The sequence below is a fragment of the Sturnira hondurensis genome, unplaced genomic scaffold, assembly GCF_014824575.4.
Source record: "Sturnira hondurensis isolate 20B ecotype Veracruz unplaced genomic scaffold, ASM1482457v3 Scaffold0022910, whole genome shotgun sequence".
Classification (NCBI taxonomy): domain Eukaryota; kingdom Metazoa; phylum Chordata; class Mammalia; order Chiroptera; family Phyllostomidae; genus Sturnira; species Sturnira hondurensis.
In genome coordinates, this window is record NW_028095541.1 from 16,511,097 (window position 1) to 16,532,695 (window position 21,599).

Here is a 21,599-nt window from a genome sequence, read left to right on the forward strand (position 1 = left end):
TTGATAAGCAGACAGACTTCAAGAGCAACAACTACAACCACCAACAATGATGACAAACCTTTTGGGGTGAGTGAAGAGTGACCTGATTTCCAGAGCTGCCACTGAACTCATTGCTGAGTTCCCTGAAGATTAAACAGAAATTTTCTTTAAAGTAAGTAAGTCTCAACCTTTGCTTTTACCAAACTCTGAAGGGTACATGTTGGGGCACACCTCCAATGCTTCAGCGATTTACAGTCTGGTTTAATCTTCACTTCTATTTGCACAAAGTCAAGTCAAGGTGAGAGATTAGGACTTTCTTTTTTTTTTTGAAGCTGAAGCAGAGCCCTAGATATGGATGTGAACTTCTAGATGGATGGAAAGATGTAAAAATTTCTCTGTAGACACTTCATTCCCATTCATTTTCTTTGAAGTCTTTCAGTCAGCCTCTTGTGTATCCCAACTTGTATCTCCACCTGAGGCAATTGTGATATTAAATGATTTCCACTGACTGTTTTTGAAAAATACCCTGGGTATAGGCTGCTTATAAGGAGCAAGCTCTGAGGCTAGTCAAAAATAGGCAATCCCTGGAAATGGGGCTTTTCTAGAGAGTGACCAGACAGGTCAAATAGAAACAGTTCTCTGGGTATAGAACTTTTGGGGCAGCTCTAAACTTGTTCCACCCCCATCTCCCAAGTAGCTGCTGGGCTGCTAGCTTTTGCAGTTATCACGGTTACAGGCTTTTCATTTTTAAGTTTACTGTGGAGCTGAGGAGAAGGCAATAGGGAAAATTACAATGCCATGAAGCTCACTATTCTTAACAAAATTAAAGTATTTTTTATTAATAGATATTCTTTGGGCTGTTGCAAACCCTTGGTTATTTTTCAATGTTATGGAAAAGTTTATTTTTGATAACTCTTGTCAGTGTTCTGACTGCTTTTATGGAGTTCAGAACATTTTGACATTCTTACACTGTCATTCCAGATGTGCTTCTGCCATTTAATTTTAATTTAATATTCTAACTTACTGATTTATAAAAATTTTTCATTTAACTTTTTAATTAATTCTGGATACAAGTCTTTGGTCAACTGTGCCTTGTGACTATCTTCTCTCAGTTTGTGTCTTGCCTCTTCACTCTGAGGATCTAATCCTGTACTTTGCTGCACAACTGAATAGTCGCATCATGTACAGGAAGATTAACCACTTTGGTTCGCCTGCCATGTAGACAAGACTATCTATTGGCTCAAGTAGAAAAGGGTGGGAGGTGGGAATTCACTGTCATTTGGCTTTGTGCTATGATTAAAATTCTTCATATCACAGTATATGAATATAATTTTGTTGGAAAAACTGAAAGGAAATAGAAATAAATGGAGAAAATATAAAATTGTATTTTCCCTCTCTTCTACTCATGACATAATCTTGGTTGTCAGTACTTGGGAAAGTCTTCCTAATGCTTTCCATTGAATTTACACAGACACACATATGCTTAGGTGGTGAAAAAGTTATAGATGGGATCATACTAGCTACATGTTTTGTGATGATGATTTTCTATTATTGTTATTTTAAATGCTATATAGCATTCAATAGTATTAGAAATACTATGTTTTGCTGAAGATTTAGATTATCTTCCATTTTTCATGTGAAGAAACAATGCTGAAACATCTTTGTGCATATGTTTCTATATTTAAGTATAAATATTTTTGGAAACTTGAATCCCAGAAACAACAAGCATGGGTCAAAGAGAGGGACTTTCTGTCATTTGTTCAGAGTGGTAACTGTCTTCCAGAAGGGCTAAAGCAAGATATGCTTTCAACTACGGTTTATAGAAATTTGTTTTGTGTATCCTCACCAAATAGTTAAAATGAGCATTTTCTCTAATTTTGATTTTGCAGTTCTCCATGATTCAGTCTAGGGAGGTTAAACATTCCTAGGAACTTATCCATTTCTTTTAGGGTATTGAATTTGGTGGGGTAGGGTTTTTATAATATTCTAGTGTGATACTTTGTATATCTATGGTGTCTGAGGTGCTCGTAGCTGCCTACTTTTCATTATCTACTATAGTTAATAATACAAAAATATTCTCTTTTTGAGCCAATATCTTTTTAGGTTACCATTTATTTCACCAGAATTTTCTAACTTTGAGTGCTGCCCAGTAGAATGGTAGACAAACAACAAAGACTAAATATTTCAAATAAATGAGCTGAGAAACATTTCTTTTTTCAGATAAAACATGACATTGTTTCTTTCTCTTTACAATGAAAAAAATCACAGTTTAGATGAATACTTGGAGAAGCTGTAATTCAAATCACATTTCTCTATTAACCACCTTACAAAACAAAACCACTCAGTTTTTTAAGTATTTTAAATTTTTTTTAATTTAATTATTGTTCAAGTATAGTTTTCTGTCTTTTACTCCCTTCCCAGCCCACCCCCCCTCAGTGCTCCCCACCTCCCCCCCAGTGCTCCCCACCTCCCTCCCATTTCCACCCCCCTTATTTGTTGCCCATGTGTCCTTTATACTGGTTCCTATAAGTCCTTACCTTTTTCCCCCTGAAATTCCCTCCCCTCTCCCCTCTGGTCACTGTCCCCCTGTTCTCTATTTCAGTGTCTTTGTTTTTATTTCAAAACAACTCAGTTTTAAATGTTACTTGCTCAATACTTAATTGTGTTCAAGTTGTCATAAGACAAACCTAAATATACTAATTAAATAGTTTTAAAATTTTAGATAAAAATTAAACCCTTCAGTAATGGAGACACGATGGAAAAGTGCTTGAAAATAGGCCAGACATTGAGGTTCCTGAGAAATGATGATCACTGTTTTAGAGATGTGGACATCTCAATGGAGTCATGAACTCTAAGCACATATGTAGAACTCTAAGAGGTTCTACAGTTAATAGTACATGACCTAGAGTTGCTGCAGGATAGCCAGAGAGAACAGGATAGCCAGATAGCCAGGATAGCCAGGATAGCCAAGAATTCAAGTGTTGAATTCTTGGTTCTTTTCACAGTGTTTTCTGTAGTGTCCATCCAGTCCCTCCCAACTGCAGTGGTAAGACCAAACTAATCCGATGAAGCTAAGCCCATCTTCTCTGGTGCTAAGGGTGGTTCTGGTAATCAGACCATAGCAAATTATCTCATGGCATTCTTACGTAACAATTATGGGGTTGCTTTGTTGGAATTCTGCTGTAGTTTTGAATTATAATATTGTATCTGTACCTCTATTCTTCCAAATAATTTTTGGACAGCTACACAAGTACAGTTCAACATCGGGCTTTATTAGTGTTCTCACCTCCTTTGGGAAAGAACATGGCAATTCCCTAGTCTCCTTGGCTCAGGCAGAGGTTTCAAAGGCAATAGCCCTAGTTAGGTAAGTACAGGGGTATGTGGTTTCAGGTACTGCCTAGGTAAAATAGGGACTTTAACCTTTATTTAATTTTTTAAAAATTTTAAGTATATTTTACTTATTATATTATTACAGTTGTCCCAAATTTTTTCTCTTTGCCCTTCTTTACCTGGTATCCCCTTCCCTCCAGTAATCCTCCCTTTAGTTCATGTCCATGGGTCATGAATACAAGTTCTTTGGTTTCTCCATTTCCTATACTACTCCTAACCTCACCTTATCTACTTTATACCTACCAATTATGCTTTTTGATCCCTGAACATTTTCCCCATCTCCCTTTACCCCCTGCTGGCTGTAACCCCCCAAATGATCCCCATACCTATGTTTCTGTTGCTGTTCTGGTTGTTTTCTTACTTTGTTTTGATTTGGCGGAGGCGGGGCAGTGCTTTTTTCGGTTCAGTTGTCGACAGCTGTGAATCTGTTGCCATTTTAATGTTCTTAGTTTTGATCTTCTTCTTTTCCTTAGATAAGTTCCTTTAACATTTCATGTAATAATGGCTTGGTTATGATGAATTCCTTTAGCTTTACCTTTTCTGGTAAGCATTTAATCTGCTCTCCTATTCTAAATAAAAGCTTTGCTGGATAAAGTAATCTAGGTTGTAGGTCCTTGCTTTTCATCACTTTGAATACTTCTTGTCTGTCTCTTCTTGACTGCAAAATTTCTTTTGAGAAATCAGCTGACCGTCTTATGAGAATTACCTCCCCTGTAGGTAATTAACTTCTTTTCTCTTGCTGATTTTAAAATACTCTCTTCATCTTTAACCTTTGGCATTTTTATTATAATGTGTCTTGGTGTGGTCCTCTATGGGTCTGATTTGTTTGGGACTCTCTTTGCTTCCTGGACCTGTAAGTCTATTTTCTTTACCAATTTAGGGAAGTTTTATTTTATTATTTTTTCAAATAAGTTTTTAATTTTTTGCCCTTCCTCTTCTTCTTTTGGCATCCCTATGATTCAGATGTTGGTACATTTGGAGATGTCTCAGAGGCACTTTATACTATCTTCATTTTTTTGTTCCTTTTCTTCTTCTTGCTCTAGTTGAATGCTTATTTCTTCCTTATGTTCCAAACTGTTGATTTGAATCCCAGCTTCATCCCTTCCCCTGTAGATTTTCTTTATTTCACTTAGTGTAATGTTCATTTCTTTCTGGGTCTTTTTTATTTTGTTGTTGCACTCAGTAAGTCCTTTGAGCATCATGATAACCAGCGTTTTGAACTCTGCATCTGATAGGTTGCTTATCTCCATTTCATTTTAGTTCTTTTTCTGGGGTTTTGTTCTAGTTCTTTTATTTAGGCCATATTTCTTTGTATCCTCAATTTGACAGCCTTCCTGTGTCTGTGTATTAGATAGAGCTGGTAAGACTCCCTATCTAAGCAGCATGGCCTATTGTAGAAAAGGCATCTGTAAATCGTGTGGGGCTGAGCCTTAGGTAATCTCCAGGTTGGCACAACCCACTTCACCAGTTTGTGGCTCTGTGTGGGGGGAGGGCTTGGAGAGGGAACTGTGCTCCTGCCTGACTACTGGAGCTTTGCTCAGCACTTGCCCTGTTTTCAGCCATTTTACCCACTCCCCATGTAAGATAGGCACTCTTCCAGCTATTGCCCTGGTTTTGATTCCCAGACTGGGTGGGTTTGTGTATGTTTTAAGACCATGCAGGCCCATTAAGCAGAGTTTCTGAAACATCTGGCAGTTTCTTCTGATGCTACAACCCTCACTGGTTTTTATAGGCAGAAGTTGTAGGAATTTATCTTCCTAGTGCTAAAACCCTGGGCTGTGTGGTCTAGCCTGTGGCTGGGATCACTCACTCTCAGGGTATCCCTCCTGATTTTTGTTCACCACGTGTGACTGTGGGATCTACTGTGCCACATCACCTCTCTATCTGTCTCCACATGTCTGTCCCTCCTACCCTTCTAGGTGCATGTATCTTGTTTAACTTTGGTTTCAGACTTTTATACAGTTAAATTTTCTGACAGTTTTGGGTGTTGTTTGTTTTGAGATTTAGTTGTGATTTTTTTTTTTGTGGTTGTCCAAGGAAGTGAAGCACATCTACCTATCTCTCCATCTTCTAATCTGGTATTTTAGAGTTCGGATTCTGGGAATCTAAAATGTGCTTAAATTTTATCCAAGATAAAGTATACTTTACTAGGAGAAGGTTTATTGCTTTTATCAGATTCTCTAAGGAGTAAATGAATTAAAAAGTGTTAGATTTCTCCAGAGATTCAGAATAGGAGATACATGTGTATAATGAGGAATTGGCTCACATAATTATTAAGACTAATAAATAGTGCAATCTGCCATCTTCAAGTTGAAGACTAAGAAAGCTGGTGATATGTCTGAAGGCCTGAGAACCAGGGGACTCAATGGTGTAAATCCCAGCCTGAGGGCACAGAGAGATGAGATAAGATGTCCTAGCTTAATTGCGAAGCCAGAAAAAAAGAGGCTAAATTCCTTCCTCCCGTGCTTTTGTTCTGTTCAGTTCCTCAGGAAATTGGGTGATGCCCAGCCACTTTGGGAGGGCAATCTACTTTACTGACTCCACTGATTTAAATGCTAGTCTCATCTAGAAACACCCTGATAGACCCATCCAGAAACAATATCCAATTTGGGTGCCCATGGCCCATTCAAGTTGATACATAAAATTGGTATTGTGTTACAGGCCATTTTCCTGAGTTCAGGTGAACTGCAGAGGCAGTAATCCAAGTCTCAGGAGAAGAAAAGAGTAGAAGCAGGTTGGTACTATAGGAAAGAGGTAGGATATAGGTCTCGGCAGTTCTGGCAGTGGTGTTCAGTCTTGGCTACACTTGTGAACTACCCCTCGTGCCCAGAATAATGCCCAGATGAGTTGCATAAGATCATATTATTATCTGGGTTGGAGGTGTTTATGTTTATGTGACTTAAGGATTCTCATGGAGAGAACCTTGAATAGATTCACCCAGAGAGGTCAAGTTTCCTGCCTTTGGTTCTGTAGTCACAGTAGATCAGATCATAGTTTTTCAAGATAAAAATTCTCTTCTTTCCAACTAGACAGAGCCAGACAATTTATACTTCTAAAGAAAATCACTTTGGGGAATAATTATCTGTGGTTGAATTAAAATCCAATGTTCACTCACAGACACTAAAGTCTTTACTGCTCAGGATTTAAAGGGCAACAATGGAAATGTGCCTGATAATATTCTTGAATAGGATTGAGAAAGCACTGGAGTCTTTCCTGCTGAATAAACAGCCTCATAATTATGTTGGAGCTTAACTGATATAGAAACCCAGGTCTTTTCTCTATTCCTTAAGAAGACTGTCACACAGTCTAAAAGTTTAAAATCATATATTTCCTTCATATATATCCCAGTTTTCCACCACTTTATTTCATGTCATTACTTGTAGTTGTCACCCCTTATATCACAAGTATCTCAAAAAATTGTTCAGCAACAAATTATTTCAGAGATAATTCATTCAGAGCAAAATCATTTATTTCTGAAATTGTCATTCTCTTTGCAGTCTATGAAAAATTATCTTTATAAGTAGAAATAGTCACTATATAATTTTGATTAGTGAGCTACAAAATAAACTCTACAAATATGAAATATCCAAATCAGGGCATAACTGAATATAAGTCATGTTAACAATATAATAGTACAGTAAAATATTTAAAAGAGGTTTATTACCTAGCTATTTTTAGCATTTATCTCAATTATTTAAAAAATCTTAATAATTAAATAATGCTTCTTTCAAATTACCCTTTGGTTTGTGTAACAAATAAGCATTGACTTGTTTTGCAAAAGCTTGAAATTAACTGCCCCCATTCCACTTTCTGCAGTTTTTTCCTGGCTTTCCAGGTGTATCTTTGAGTCCCTAATCCTTCTTACCTGATATACCAGCTAGATTCTCCATTTTTTAAAAAGTAAGATATATCAAACAAGTCAAGCCTATGGTGAGATAGGATTTCCTCAAGCATTTAAATTTACTACAGTAATTTTTCTGCCTCTTACTTTCACTCAGATAAATTCCAAATTCTGATGAAAAATGTAGGAACTGAATGACTGTGGGCATTTTCAGGGACTACCTCTGAAGCCTAAGGACTCTGCATCCCAGAATGACTTTTTGCTTTCAAGGCTCTGTATTCTTGAGGAACTATGTAGAGGGTCTCCCTCTGAGCTGTCCTCACCACTTTAAAAATAGATCAGCAGGAAAGGCACAGACTTCAGAGCCACCCATATGGTCTTTGTTCAAATCCCCTTTCTGCCACTCAATACCTTGTGACCTCCATGAAGGCCACAAAGTCCCTAAAGCTTGCTATTCATGTGTTTCACAGGTAATGACACCTATCCATTGTTCATCTTCTCTTGTTTCAGCAGGAAGTATAATAAGCCCTACAAGTGCACAAATTACAAAAAGTATGTTGTTCCTTTTAAATAAAAAGCATGGGCTTACTGAATGCTAACTATAATAAGCATCTATATATCAATCCAACTAATCATCACAATAACCCTATAAAGCAGGTACTATTGTTATTGCCACTTTATAGATAAGAAAATCAAGGCGCATTAACCAATTTGCTCAGATCATGCTGTGAACACATGGCCAGGCTTGGATTATGAACCCAGGCAGTCTGCCTGCAGATCCTCTCCTCTTAGCCACCGCTCTATGATGCTTCACACAGGTGGAGTGAGGCCCAGAAGCAGCCCCTTCTTGGCCTACAGAACACATCATATGTGAAGGCATGTTGTGCCTGGTCCTATGAATGTGGTCTGGACAAATGTTCATAGTCTCTGGGAAGAAAGAGGAACCAGAAAAATATTGCCATTAGTTGCTTCTAGATCTAAAGCTCTCGAAGATGGGGGAGGTGGGCAAACAGCCATCTTTATACCTCCTGGGAAAAGTCCCATGTGCAAATAGCACTCACCCTGAGAGATGCAAGATTGTACTGAAAAATCCTATTACCTGCCTTGAGAGAGGGCCTTTTATTAACCAAGAGTGGCTTAAATGAGTGTGGTTTTTTTAACCTTTGTTTCAAACTTTATCCCCTGGCTTCTTCAGCTTAATTAGCTGCAAAGAATGATATGTGTATAAGCAAAAACTAAAAAGACCTACAGTCAGTGTCCAAAGGGCTTGGGCTTAAAAATATTAGCGATCTAGATTATATCAGATCTATAAACAAAATTTGAAAAGACAGTCATAACATACTCGTAAAACAGCAGCTCCCAGTAACTTCTTGAAGTTTATCTTCTTCAGCAGTGGACTCAATTAGGTTTGCATCATTCTTGGGAACCTCGTCAAAATTCTCCACAAGATCTGAAACTTCATCCTCACCTTCCTCTCCAGTAGCAAGTGGTGCTTTTCTATCCGAATTGTTTGGGCAGAGCCTCAACCACTCTCCTTAAACCGGTCAGATTGTCTGCATCACGTTGGTTTGAGATGTTGGGTAGCATTTCTGTCAGCAGCTTTGTCTCAGCATGGCCTGTAATGGTAAAAGTGTTTGCTGACAAAGATGCCTGGACTTTAGAGTTGTTAAAGAGGAACATTGTCCCTTGGATTGTGAACATATCTATTTACTCTTCAATGCCATAAATGCTGTTTATGCCTCACTTCTTTAAGGAGAATTGGTTTTTTATCTTCTCCTGTAGCTGTTCTGTGAACTATCTTCTTTCTATGAGCACTTCCTTTCCCACCAATGAACCTGCAGTTTGGTGAGTTTCTCTTGGTTCATGATAGTTTCTTTCATCTTGTTGGAGAGGAAGCGGGGCCACATGGAGAACTAGGGTTGGTGTTCAGGGGGTCTTGGGCAGATGAGCTTAGAATCAAACGAAATGTTTCTTTACAGGGGATATTAGAAGACAAAAGTAGCAGAGCCTCTCTACTGTGGGCTTAATAATAAATTGTGGTTCTGCAGTTAAAGGTCGGGGGGGTGTTTGGAGTGGAAGACTATATCAGAAAGGAAGAATCAGGATCCAAGGATTAAGTAAAAACCCAAGCAGCAACCCAAGAAGAATGACTCTGAGGACAGGAGCATCACCACCCATGTACTGAACCATGCACAGTCCCTGTCAGTGGCTGTCACACCCATGGCTCCCTGCAAACTGGTGACATGCATTCTGAAATGTAGTACTGCTGCCTTAGCTGTAGAAGGCTGAACCAGGGCCAAACACCCAATTCCACAGAGCTTTCTAGGCTGGTCAACAGTTCTCCAGGGTCCAGTGAGAAAGCTCTCTGGAGAAGAGAGCACCATACAGAAGTGATTGACAGTCTTCTTACAGAGTTTGTATATGACACATGGAGAGGGCCTCAGCACTGCAGGAGGTAAAGCAAAATGAGGAGGTACACAAGAGACCACAGTCCAAAGAAACCATAATGCATAGAAACCTATAGGATGGATAAAAGCTTTGCTGTAGGAACCAGCTCTGTATGGTAGTTATTGGATTATATTTAACATTTTGTAGTTAGTGACCAGGTCTAACCATTAATAAGGCTTAAACAAAATAGCTGCTCAACGTGCCATGTGGACAGTCAATCTGACCTGGTTTGGAGTCCATGTATCTATTCAACCTGAGCAAGACTTTACACAAGTATTTACCTGATGCACTTGCAGGCCCTCACTTGTAAAATGATCACCCCACAGAGTTGCTGTGAGTGTTAAATAAGGCAATGGGTGCTAGACCTTAGCACACTGCCTAGGACACAATAAATACTCCATTTATATGTTGTCTGATCATTTAATAGTAAATACAGCTTGTCAATGACACCTGGAAGGCCGCTCAGGAAGTCAGTGTGACATTGGCTTTATGTTCAAAGCACAGAGGCTGAATAAATAACTCTATTTTGAATCTAAAATGATACCACTATGATTCTCTTTCTGGTGGGTATATATATTTTTTAAATTTATTTTGACATATGACACACATACAGAAGAATGCAAAAACACTTAAATATATAGTGTAATAAATACATGATTATATAGAAAATACGTTCATAACCAATATCTAAGATATCCAAGATATAAAATGAAATACTGGCTGATCCTCTTAAGTATTCCCTGTGTCCCTTCCTAATTGAAACCCTCTTTTCCTCTTTAGGGGTAGCCATGACCCTGATTCTAATGGTGGTCCCATTCTAGTTTTCATAGCTTTTTGCTAAAGTTTTATCAACTGAGACACATGGTTTCTTCTATTTGTCAATCTTATATCAATTAGAAATATCCTGCATGCATGCTCGTGTTCCTTCCTTCTTTTGATCAATATTATGTTTGTTAGATTCTTCAAAAAACAAAACAAAACTCTATCTCTTCCTTTGTCATTGTAATAATTTTAATGTGCTAATGAAGGTACCACAACTTATTCATCCACTTAAAGTTTATGGCCATTTTACTGTTGATGGATGTTTGGTTGATTTACCATTTAAGATTACTATTATCAAAATTCTGCTTTGATAGAACATACAAAAATGTTTGTATTGTCTCTTGGGATATATCCAGGACTGAGACTGCTATACGATGAGGTATGAGTATTTCCAGTTTTATTACAAAATGCAAACTGTTTTCCAAGGTAATTGTACCAATTTCTACTCCCATCAACAATGTAGGGGCAACCTCATCACTCTACATCCCGGCCCACACTTGTTATTTTCAAATTGTTAATGTTATCACTCTGGTGTGTATACTGTATCTCAGTATGGTTCTGGCTTCTACTTCCAGATTATTGATGAACTTGAGTATGGTGGCATATTCTTACCAGTTGTTTGGATTTCCTTTTTGTAAAGTGCTTATCCAAGTCTTCCATTTTTGAATTGGGTTTTCTGTCTGTTTATTTTAACTGACTTGTGAATACTAGTTTTTTATTGCTTATGTATATAAATATCATCTCATTCTTTGGTTTGTATTTTTATACTTTCAATGAGTTTAATTACCTAATTTTAATATTATTATAATCATTTTCTGTCATATTTAAAAACCCTGCCCAATGTCATGAAAAATGTTCATAATTATATAAACAATTCAACTTTTTTCTCTTCACATTTAAGTGCATCACCCACTTAGAGTTGGTTTTTGTGTATAGTGTAAAGCAGGGTCCAGTTTCATTCTTTTCCCACTTAGATGCCTAGTTATTCCAGCATCATTTAATGAGAAGATCATCATTTCCTTAACTGTTCTGCAATGCCTCCTTTGTCATAAATCATACCGATACATGTAGGAGTCCACTGTGGGGATCTCTATTCTTTTCCATGAGTCTTTTTATTTGCAGCAATACCACACAGTTGTGATTGATATAGTTTCACATTAAGTCTTGATATTTGGTAGAACAAATCCTCTCTCTTTGTTATTTTTCTTCAAGGCTGTCTTGAATACTATGATGATTTTTTTACTTTTAAAATAAACTTTAATATCACCTGGGTGCCCTTCAACTTCTGGCTTTTCCCAAAACCAAGAGCATCTTTGAAAGAGAAGAGATTTCAGACCATCAGTGAGATTCTGAAAAATACAGCAGAGCAGCTGTTGGAGACTGGGAGAACTCTGTGAAGTCCCAAGGTGCCCACTTTGAAGGGGACTACAGTGTTACTGCCCTATGTACAATGTTTCTTGTACCTTGTATCTTGTTCAATAACCATCTCTATTTTTCATATTAAAAAAAACTTTAATATTATCTGACCAACTAAAAATCAGTTTATTGAGATTTTTATTGGCATTACTCTAGGTATGTAGACTGATTTGAGAAAAATTTAAATCTTTAGTATATGGACTCTTTTAATCCATGTATATGGAGTATCACTCCATTTATTTAGATTTTTCCTACTTTCTCTTAATAAAGTCTTATACTTTCCTTTATAAATTTTTGTATATTTTTGCTAAAATTTTCACTAATGGGAAAATAATTTAGTGAATTATGAAATTTTATATCTCATTTATTGAGTCCCTGATATATTAGCCATTTAAAACATATTATGCTTTAATCCTCAAAACAAGATTATTAGATAGTACTACTACTATACCCATTTTATTTATGAACATACTGATGCTCAAAAAGGTTAACTACTTCACCAAGTTCTCACAGTTAATAAGTAGCCACGCCAAAATCTGAACCCAGACCTATCTGATTCCCAAATTGTGCTCTCAATTGTTACCATCTATTTGGATTTTAATCTTGCCATTTTTTCTTAATGCTTCTCAAGCCAATATTAAGGCTAGTTTTGCTAGAACTCATCTATATCAAGTACTCAGGACATATGACAGCATCCCCCTCAAATACAGGATTCTATGAACAAAAAGTTTTTGATATAGCTCCTAACTATCAATCTGCATTTTTTCAGACAGTTAAGATTGCGACTGGCCAAGAACTCTAAGGTGAAAGTACAGATTGTTCCAAGATTCTCAATGTCTGACATTAGACTTCGAAATGATGCTGTTTAATACTGTTGATTCGCCTGCCTCTTGAATTCCTCAGAAAATGCACGTTGCATTGTAGTTGATTTTGAATAGAGATATCTGTGCAAGGTGCACAGCTGTTAAATGCAGCTTTGGAATGATTGGCCTTCCTCTATTGTGCAGTCCATAATAGCTGCAATAGCTCAGAATGCTAAAATAGAGCCAATTAGGTAGAAAAATATTAAGGAAACAGTAAGCATTTTCTCAGCTACCATACCTTGTCTAGAAGTAAGCGAGGATTTTTTTTCAGTTTATGAGTATACATAAATTAAAGGTCCAATAAAATACAGACATCCAGAAATAAAAATATAGAAGAAAACCCTTCTTTGGCGTAGGTTTAGACAGTACTAGGAAAGTTAAAGTCCAGTGAAATATTGCAAGATTATACAAAGTAGGGGATTTGTTTTTATTAACTCAATAACTTTGACACAATATTTAACCCAGTATAAATTTGCATCAGAAAAAAATTGTAGTATACATATACACATGTCTAATATAAATACATGCAATTTTAAATAAATTAATATATTTGATGTTCGTTTTACCTCATGGTAGATATATGTTACCTGAGGTAAATACTAATAAACTGTAGTAAATTTGACATTAACTTGTTTTATAAATTATTTAATCGTTTCAAAGTAAAGCGATCTCCCTCACCCTGCCCCCACATTTTGGTCAATTTTAGTGTCTTCTTTTGTGAGCCATACCTAAACTCTCTCATCAATTGTTATAGTTCTATTTTGGGAAATTTCTTAGATTCTTTTTATTGTCCTTTTCACATTTTCTCAAAGGTAAGCTAGCCCTATCTTACAAATTTTTTAACAATTTTTTAAAGAAATTGTTTAGAAGCTATGATGATATTTTCTTATAGAAATTATGTTTCATGGTTGTTAGGTCCTTAGGCCTGTTCACGAAAGCAAACAAATTACATATATTTCTCACAAACTGTTGCCGGAGTTTAGCTCCAACAGTACTTCATTTCTTCATTTCCTACAATTATATCATAAGAAATAAATTCCACTTCAAGCTGAGGTGTCAGAAATATATTTTATTCCCAAGTTGCTGTGGGACTTGCACCTCATCTTCATCTGCCACTTCTACCTTCCGAGGGGAACTTTTCCTACCCTGCACGTGTGCAGTGGCTTCTGTGAGCCTGTGTCAGGGCTCCAGCAGGCAGAGCTAAGGGTGGAACTGGTGGAAAATGAGGAAAATTAGGTAGTGAATGAGCAGAAGTTTGGGGGAAGAGGTTTAGAGATTTAGGGTCAAGCTTCTGGTCCAAGGATGTCTTTCAGTACTATGACTTAACCCACGTTTCACTTCCTCTGTCAGTGTTCCATTTCTGATGCTGTGCACAAGTATTAGTCCATCATCCTCTCTCTTCCTTGCCACTACCTGTTGCTCTACCTAGGATGGCACCCACCCCACCCCCAGCCAAACGTGATTAATCTGCCTGCCTCTCCCTTTTAGCCCTCAAGCAAGGACACAAGCCCTTGGAGGGGTCCTGAGAATTTAAGCACAGGTGAGGACTGGGAAACTCATGGGTGGTAACTGATTCCCTTTCTATTTGCCCTCTATTTCCCCCCCAGAATATTCGAAGGAAGACCAGGTTGGCACACACATGTTAGTGATGAGTCTCACACATAAAGGGCTAAAGTAAGGTTCTCACATCTCTCAGGGTCTGAAATAAAAGTTTCCTGGGGCTTTTTATCACTAAAGGAGCTAATAACTTCCTGCTCACAGGAATGTGTGGAGAATGAGTTGAGCTCATGTAGCTACAAGTGCTCAGCACAAAGCTTGGCACAGCATAGGTCTTTAATAAATCATTGTTTCTCTTCCCCTGGTGGGCCTTTCAAAGTTTGGTCAGAAGGAAGCAGCAACTTTCACGAAGCCAACAACCACTTGGCAGGTTTAATTTAAAAATTAACATACCATTATGTATTCTGCAAACCCTGTGAACAGAGTTTATCAAATAGCAGGTCCATTGAATTAATTACACTTGACATCTTGAACAAGTAAGCACAGATGGCAATTTGTAGTCAATGGTAATCTCAGATCAAACAGTTTTAGCATCAAAATTTGACTTATTACGAATTAATTGTGTCAGTTTGAGGTTTTCTTTGCTGTAAAAATATTTGCTCATGAGTTATTTGAACACAAATAAACCCTACAACTAAAGGGTAATTTCTTGCAGGTAATAATACAACAAAAGTAAGCTATTTTTGCCATTAGAGATATTGTTTCAAGAATGTAGTTCATAATGTGAGAAAAATTATAATATATATGATATTCTCAAGTCATATTTTTCATGCCATTACCCTTTGTTTTACGTTAGAAGAGAAAAATGAAACTAACATTTCAGAGGGAATTCTCATGAGAGTTAGAAATTCTGGTTTGTATCATTTCTGAGAACAGCAAGTTTTATTCACCAGAAAATGGAAAACCACTTTGAGGGGATATGATTTTTTTAAAAGGAGTGGCCATGGGGTGAGAGGGGACAACTGGGACAACACTGAAGGACCAGCCCACATCCGAGTTTTCCATGCCGCTGGCCTTTCTCAGCCCGGTCCTGCTGCTGCCCTGTCCCTTCCACAGGTGTGGATAACAAGTGCACTAATGAGCATTTTCAAAACTCTCCTTCATCTCAAAGTCGCTTCCAAGGAAACCCAACTTGCAACAAGTTTCTTTGATGTACTATTGTTTCTTTCTCTCTGTCTCTGTTCGTGTGTGTTTGTATATGTGCCTGTGAATTACAAGGCAGATTACAAGAAAGCAGATTTCTAGTTTCTCCCTTAAGCCTAAGGGTGCTCTTGAAGTGACTGATTAACTTGACCACGTAAAAGTGATAGCAGAACAACTCTACACTTGGGTCACACTTGGCAGTCCTCATTAACAGAGGTATTTAATGCCCATCAGACATGATGTAGACATGATACCATAGTCATTACTGACCCTTGGCTGGAGAAGTCTCTAAGTGTTAAAAAAGTACTTAAAATATTTTCACTGGGGAGAAAGCTGATCAATAATACTAGGAATAGTAGGAATGGACTTATGAAGAAAGACCTTTTTAAAATTATTTGGTGTGTGTGTATGTGATTTGCTTTGTTTTAGGTGGCAGAGTACTGCATGCATAGATTTTATAAGCACACCTGTGAAACAAGGCTGACTCAATTTTAAGCTTGCACATTTTCGTGGGCTCAGTGATGAAACAGGGTGCTGCTATTTTAAGAAATAATTAAAAGCAGCTTTTTTTAGACCAAAAATTTAATCGAGATTTTTCTTTCTTTTGTCAGTTGTTCTCTGACAAGCGAATTCATTTTGATGTTCGTAAGACTGAATGGGATTTTAAGAGGCCCATGAATATCCTTCCAGATAACATCTTGACAAGGGGACAGTATATTCATCCGGATTAGAAAGCCCCCTTCAGATGCAGAACGTCACAGGCCTGCTGGTGTGAACGAAAGCCGAGCAAGGTCCTATGAGCAAGCTGGCAAGAGGCATGCACCAGAACTCAAGCATGTGAAACCCTAATCTGTTTCCCTCCTCTAAGGACAGCCGAAAGACATACAATCTTTTAAAATTCATGTTGCTGATCTAGGGACAGCAAAGCCATCCTACAGCTTGTCACCTTTTCCATTCAGGAGCTTGTTATATAAGCAAAAGCACAAATGGAAACTGATGCTGGTTCCTTTCTTGGAGAAGTCTTAGCCAGCATTAAAGGGCCATGGTCTAACTGGAAGAGTTCCTATTAATGATTTAGCAATAGGGGGTGGGAAAGCATATAGGACATGAAATGCAATGTTCATGTTCAAATATGATGCCATAGGTTGTAACATGGGCAAATTTCTTTCTCGATCAACAGAGCTGAAGAAATTAGCACATAGAAACCTTAAAACCTTAAGACTGACTATAGGATGCTCAAAAGCAATATTTTTCCATTTAAAAAGAAGCATATATATGACATTCTTTTGAGAAAAACTCTGATGCATTGAATGTCTTATAGAATAAATAAGGGGAGGTGACTATCCCATTTTGACAGGTCTCCTCCTCTCTCTTGCATTTGACTGGGAAGCACAGTGGCCACAGGATCCCCTCTCCAGCGGCAGACAGTGCCTTGCGATGTGGGAGACAGAGAGCTAGTCAAATTACATGCCAGGCTGTTGGAAGGTGGCGTTCGGCTGACCATGTGCATACTTATACAAATCTGCCCTTGCTGAGGAACCCAAAAATTTCTTTCAGAGGCTTGTGCCTGCAATGGGATCAGCATTCTTAAAATCTCTCTGGTAGAGACTTCACATTTTCAAAAATATTTTTTTTATTTATTTTTAGAACGAGGGGAAGGGAGAGAGAAAGAAATGGATAGAAACATCAACGTGAGAGAGAAACATCAATCAGTTGCCTCTTCTATGTGCCCTGTCAGGGGACCGAACTTGCAACCTAGGCACGTGCCCTGACTGGAATCAAACCAGTGATTTTTTGCTTTGCAAGATGATGCCCAAGCAACTTTGCCAGACTGGTCAGGGCAGAGACTCCACATTTGAAAATCTTAAGCTTGTCTCTTTCTTTCATTTTCACTTTCCAGCAATTCCCAAGGGTGGTCTGTGAGATAATAAAAAGAATTACCCAATAAAATCTTCCATACTCAAGTACATTTGAGGGGCAATGGGCACACATTTTTTACAACATGCTAATGTGCATTGTGCCCCTCCAAGTAAGAGCTGAGGTATAAGGTCTGTCTGGAAAAAGTCCAACCATTGTTCATATATTGAGAACAGTTTGTGTGACATCAATGTAACCTGGTAGCCAAGGAGAGAGGACTGAAATGCACATGCATGAACAATGATGACTTCCTTGTACTAGTCAGTGGGAGCAGTGGATGCCATTGAGGGAGCATGTGTACTGTGTGGCCATTGCGTTCAAAAGGACTGAGTGAGTAGAGCAATGAAACTGCATCAAATTTTCATTAAGCTTGAACATTTGTCCATGGAAACTATGGACAACTGGTGATTGGCAGCTTCATCACAACAATTCGCCCACTCATGTATCATGTCTCATGCAGAGATTTTTGGCAAAACATCAAATCATCCAGGTGACTCAGTCCCTCTACAGCCCAGATGTGGTACCACATGAATTCTGACTTTTTTCAAAACTAAAATCACCTTTGAAAGGGAAGAGAGTTCAGACCATTGATGAGATTCGGGGAAATACAATGTGGAAACTCATGGCAATTGGGAGAACTGTGTGAGGTCCCAAGGTGCCTACTCCAAAGGGGACTGAGGTGTCGTTGTCCTGTATACAGTGTTTCTTGTATCTTGAATAAATGTTTCTATTTTTATAGTATATGGATAGATACTTTCTGGACAGACCTCCTCATTTGTACTGTCTTCCAAACTTATTTCACCATTTAACTCCACCCCCCCGCACCCAGGGAGCAACTTGTGACATTAGTGTCCCAAGGAATATATTATCACATTTGGGAAATCTTACAGTTGTTTCCTCAATTGCTTATTTCATATCTATATTCTTTAATTTCTGGTTCATGTACCTCAGAATGAATTTCTTTATTTGATAGCATGTTGGTAAATATTGAAGAAATTCAATTAACATGCTGTGCATTCTGACTCTTAACTAACCCAGCATTTAGAAACAGTACAGTTTTCATATACTCAAAGGCAATACCCTTTAAAGTTTCTGGAAATTTCAATACAAGGCTTCAAGTAGATAATAGGCGATATTGGCATAGTTTTCACAGTTTGAGTCAACGTCGCCCATTTAAACAACAAATTAGTCAATTCCTACTATCGTTCCATCACTCTGATGGAAAGAAATGCCTAGCTGCTTATTTTTTGGAGGCAAAGCACACTCTATTTGATGAAATATCTTCTGATCTGCAGCCCCTGATAATGCCTATCAGCCACCAGCAGCCAACTTTGATAACCTCCTGAAGGGAGAGTTAAGCAGCTTTAACTTGAAAAGAATCAGAAACAATTACAAAATCAAAGGAGGTGCTATTGACATGGCAGTAAGATGTACATGAACAAGTGAACATGCATTAATGACCTGCAAAGCCAGCATGACTCTTCCTCAACACACGCAATAAAAACTTACACGAATATAAGTTCATAGAAGAAAACAGCTAGTGTGCAGAAATTACATAGCTAATTTCTGCACCATAGTTTCATAATCCTTAAAATGAGGAGGATAGCACAAATATTGAGCAGGCTTGTTATAAAAATCAAGGATAATATACGTAGAGTATCAAGCATAGTGCTTGTCACATAGTAGGCACTCAATAAATAGAACTTTTTATTACTGAAACATAAAACATGCATAACAAAAATGCCATCAAGCTTCTATTAATTTGCTAAAATTGTCAACAACCTCAAGATATTCAAGATATTCTTTCAAGGTATTATTAAATAGCAAACACTGGGAACTAGTCAATGAAAACACAGACATCTTTAAAGGTTAAGGAACAAAGGTACTAGATTACAGATGGAATTTTAACCTAAGAATCTGTGGGATTACTTTTTCCAAGGAGAAGTTAAAGTTTTTGTGGTCAATTGTGTTGTCCTCATAAAGGCTGAGAGTTATTGTTAAAGTTTCCCAACAAAGTGATAATAGGGTATAGAGTTACCCACCAAATAGTAAATCAAAGCTAACTTGTAAAGATTTGCCCCCAAATTGCAATTTGCCTGTAAAGGAATCAACATGAAAAATCTAAACCCAAAGCAGCAGGTAAAGCATCTTGGTTTCAGACATCCCAAGAGTGATGGCATAGAACTAAATTCTCAGGAACACTTACTGGTTACCTCATCTTCTACTTTCCATGCACTCCTGTCCTTACTTGACCATCTTTACAAATAAGGCATCAGGCTTTGCTGCACACAGAGCACACTTAACTAAGGAGAAAACCCTGCTTAATTCCAACTGCCTTGAGGGCTGCTTATGCGTCTTTCACCTTTAAGGCAGATGCAATACTGAGTTGGGGAAAAAATAGATTATTTTTGTTATTGTACATTTTAATTTTTGTCTTCAGTGTTTCTTTTTCTATACAAAAGCATAAGGGTTTGGTTGGATTCGGTGAGGATCACTTTCCTGCAGTGGAACATTGTATCCTAATTCTTGGCTGTTCATCTATTTCACAACCTAATTGTTGAAAAAAAACCACATTCCTGTGACTGTAAAATATTCTGTCCCCTTGGGACACCAGTTATCTCCAAAGCAGAAGACTTGACCTTTATTTCAGCAGGAGACTGGAAGGAATGCCATTGTCTGTTAAATAATGAGACATCTTGTTCTGCACTGGCCTCTGCTTCTGCCCAGCCCATGCTCCTAGAAATCATTCAGTCTTGAAGATATTGCTTACCCCCTTTTCTTTCATTGCTAAAAGCCACTGGTGAATAATAATGTTAGAATGTTGTCAAATTCCTTCTAGAAATAATATATTTATTTTTGACAATTGAAGGGATCTCGATCCTAACCCCAAAATTCCATTTGAGGAAGAACACCTCCCTGCAAGGCTAGCATATCTTCACAATAAGACCAGGCCTTATTTAGCCAGGAATGAGCCTGATAATAGAAGAATATAACTGAAGTTGACACATTCTCATTAGAGTGGCTGAAACAAAAGCACATATGGATCTTTCTGAATCATTGAACACACACTGCTTGATAAATTATATTCTCATTTTCAGAGGCTCTATCTCAGAATGTCTTAGTAGGTAATAGTTTTCCTTAGCTCCCTGTTGTTACTTTTCACCACCCATAAATGAATTCAATAGGTCAGTGGGAAGGGATCAGGGAAAGGTAACTGTTAGCTACTGATGTTTGTCTTTGACAAGGCTTAGGTAAGTGAACCCAATGTCATACTTCGAGACATCAGTGCCTTTTCCATAGCTACCACTATCCATGAAACAATAGGAATTCAACCAGTATTGAGAGGGCTGGAAAGAGTGACATTAATCTCTTCCTTGAAATTATGCTTCTTTGAATCTGTTCTCTGTGAGCTGCTGGTGATTACACCACTCTCTGCTGGGGTTTGACTTGTGGGGTTGCTCTCAAGGAAAATGTTCTGAGAGAAATCAGATGAGAGGGAGCAGGTCAGACATTATAAGGGCCACCTGCACAAATGAATACTTCTGTGGTACGTGACAGGATCCCAGGTTAACATCTAGATCTCCAGCTCCAAAGCTCAGAGAGGACTTGTGTCAGTGAGGATTGTTTTCTTAGCAACAACAATTCATTCTCAACGACTAAAGTAAAAAAAGAACATGTTGGAGGCACACAAAGTAGCTCCCTAAATTGGCCAGCAAGGTCAGGGAACCAAGACTGGAAACTTGGGTGGGTTACTCAGCTGCTGCTATGCACCCCTCCCCAGCTATGGACACTGAGCCTGGCCATTGTGGGCAGCACTGCCCTTGCCAACTGGAGCTGCCCTGCTTTTGCATGTCACTGGCTTCTAGTCAAAGCGCCAATGAGAACATGTCATCAGTCAGGCCAAATCATAGTGTCACTTTGTTTGGGTAGTGGGTGGGAGCAAGTACCTGACTTTTTCAGTCTCTTTTATGGGAAGCAAGTGAGTTCAGATACTCAGCACTACAATCTCTGGATGAATGGAGGAAGGAAGGAAGGAAGGAAGGAAGGAAGGAAGGAAGGAAGGAAGGAAGGAAGAGAAATAAGAGATGGTGGCATCTGGACAAATGCTTGTTTACTTGATAACCTCTCAACAATTCTGGTAAAATGAAACATGAACCAGTTTCTCTGTGATAGGGCAGTGGCCCCTTTCACAGAGAAAGGGGCCACTGCCCTATCACTTTCAA

The 21,599-nt window shown here is 38.1% G+C and overlaps 1 pseudogene; it reads right to left on the minus strand.

The window, feature by feature from the left end:
• Nucleotides 1-8,541: 8,541 nt before the first annotated feature.
• Nucleotides 8,542-9,090, minus strand: LOC118980461 (transcription factor BTF3-like; annotated as a pseudogene).
• Between the last annotated feature and the right edge of the window lie 12,509 nt (nt 9,091-21,599).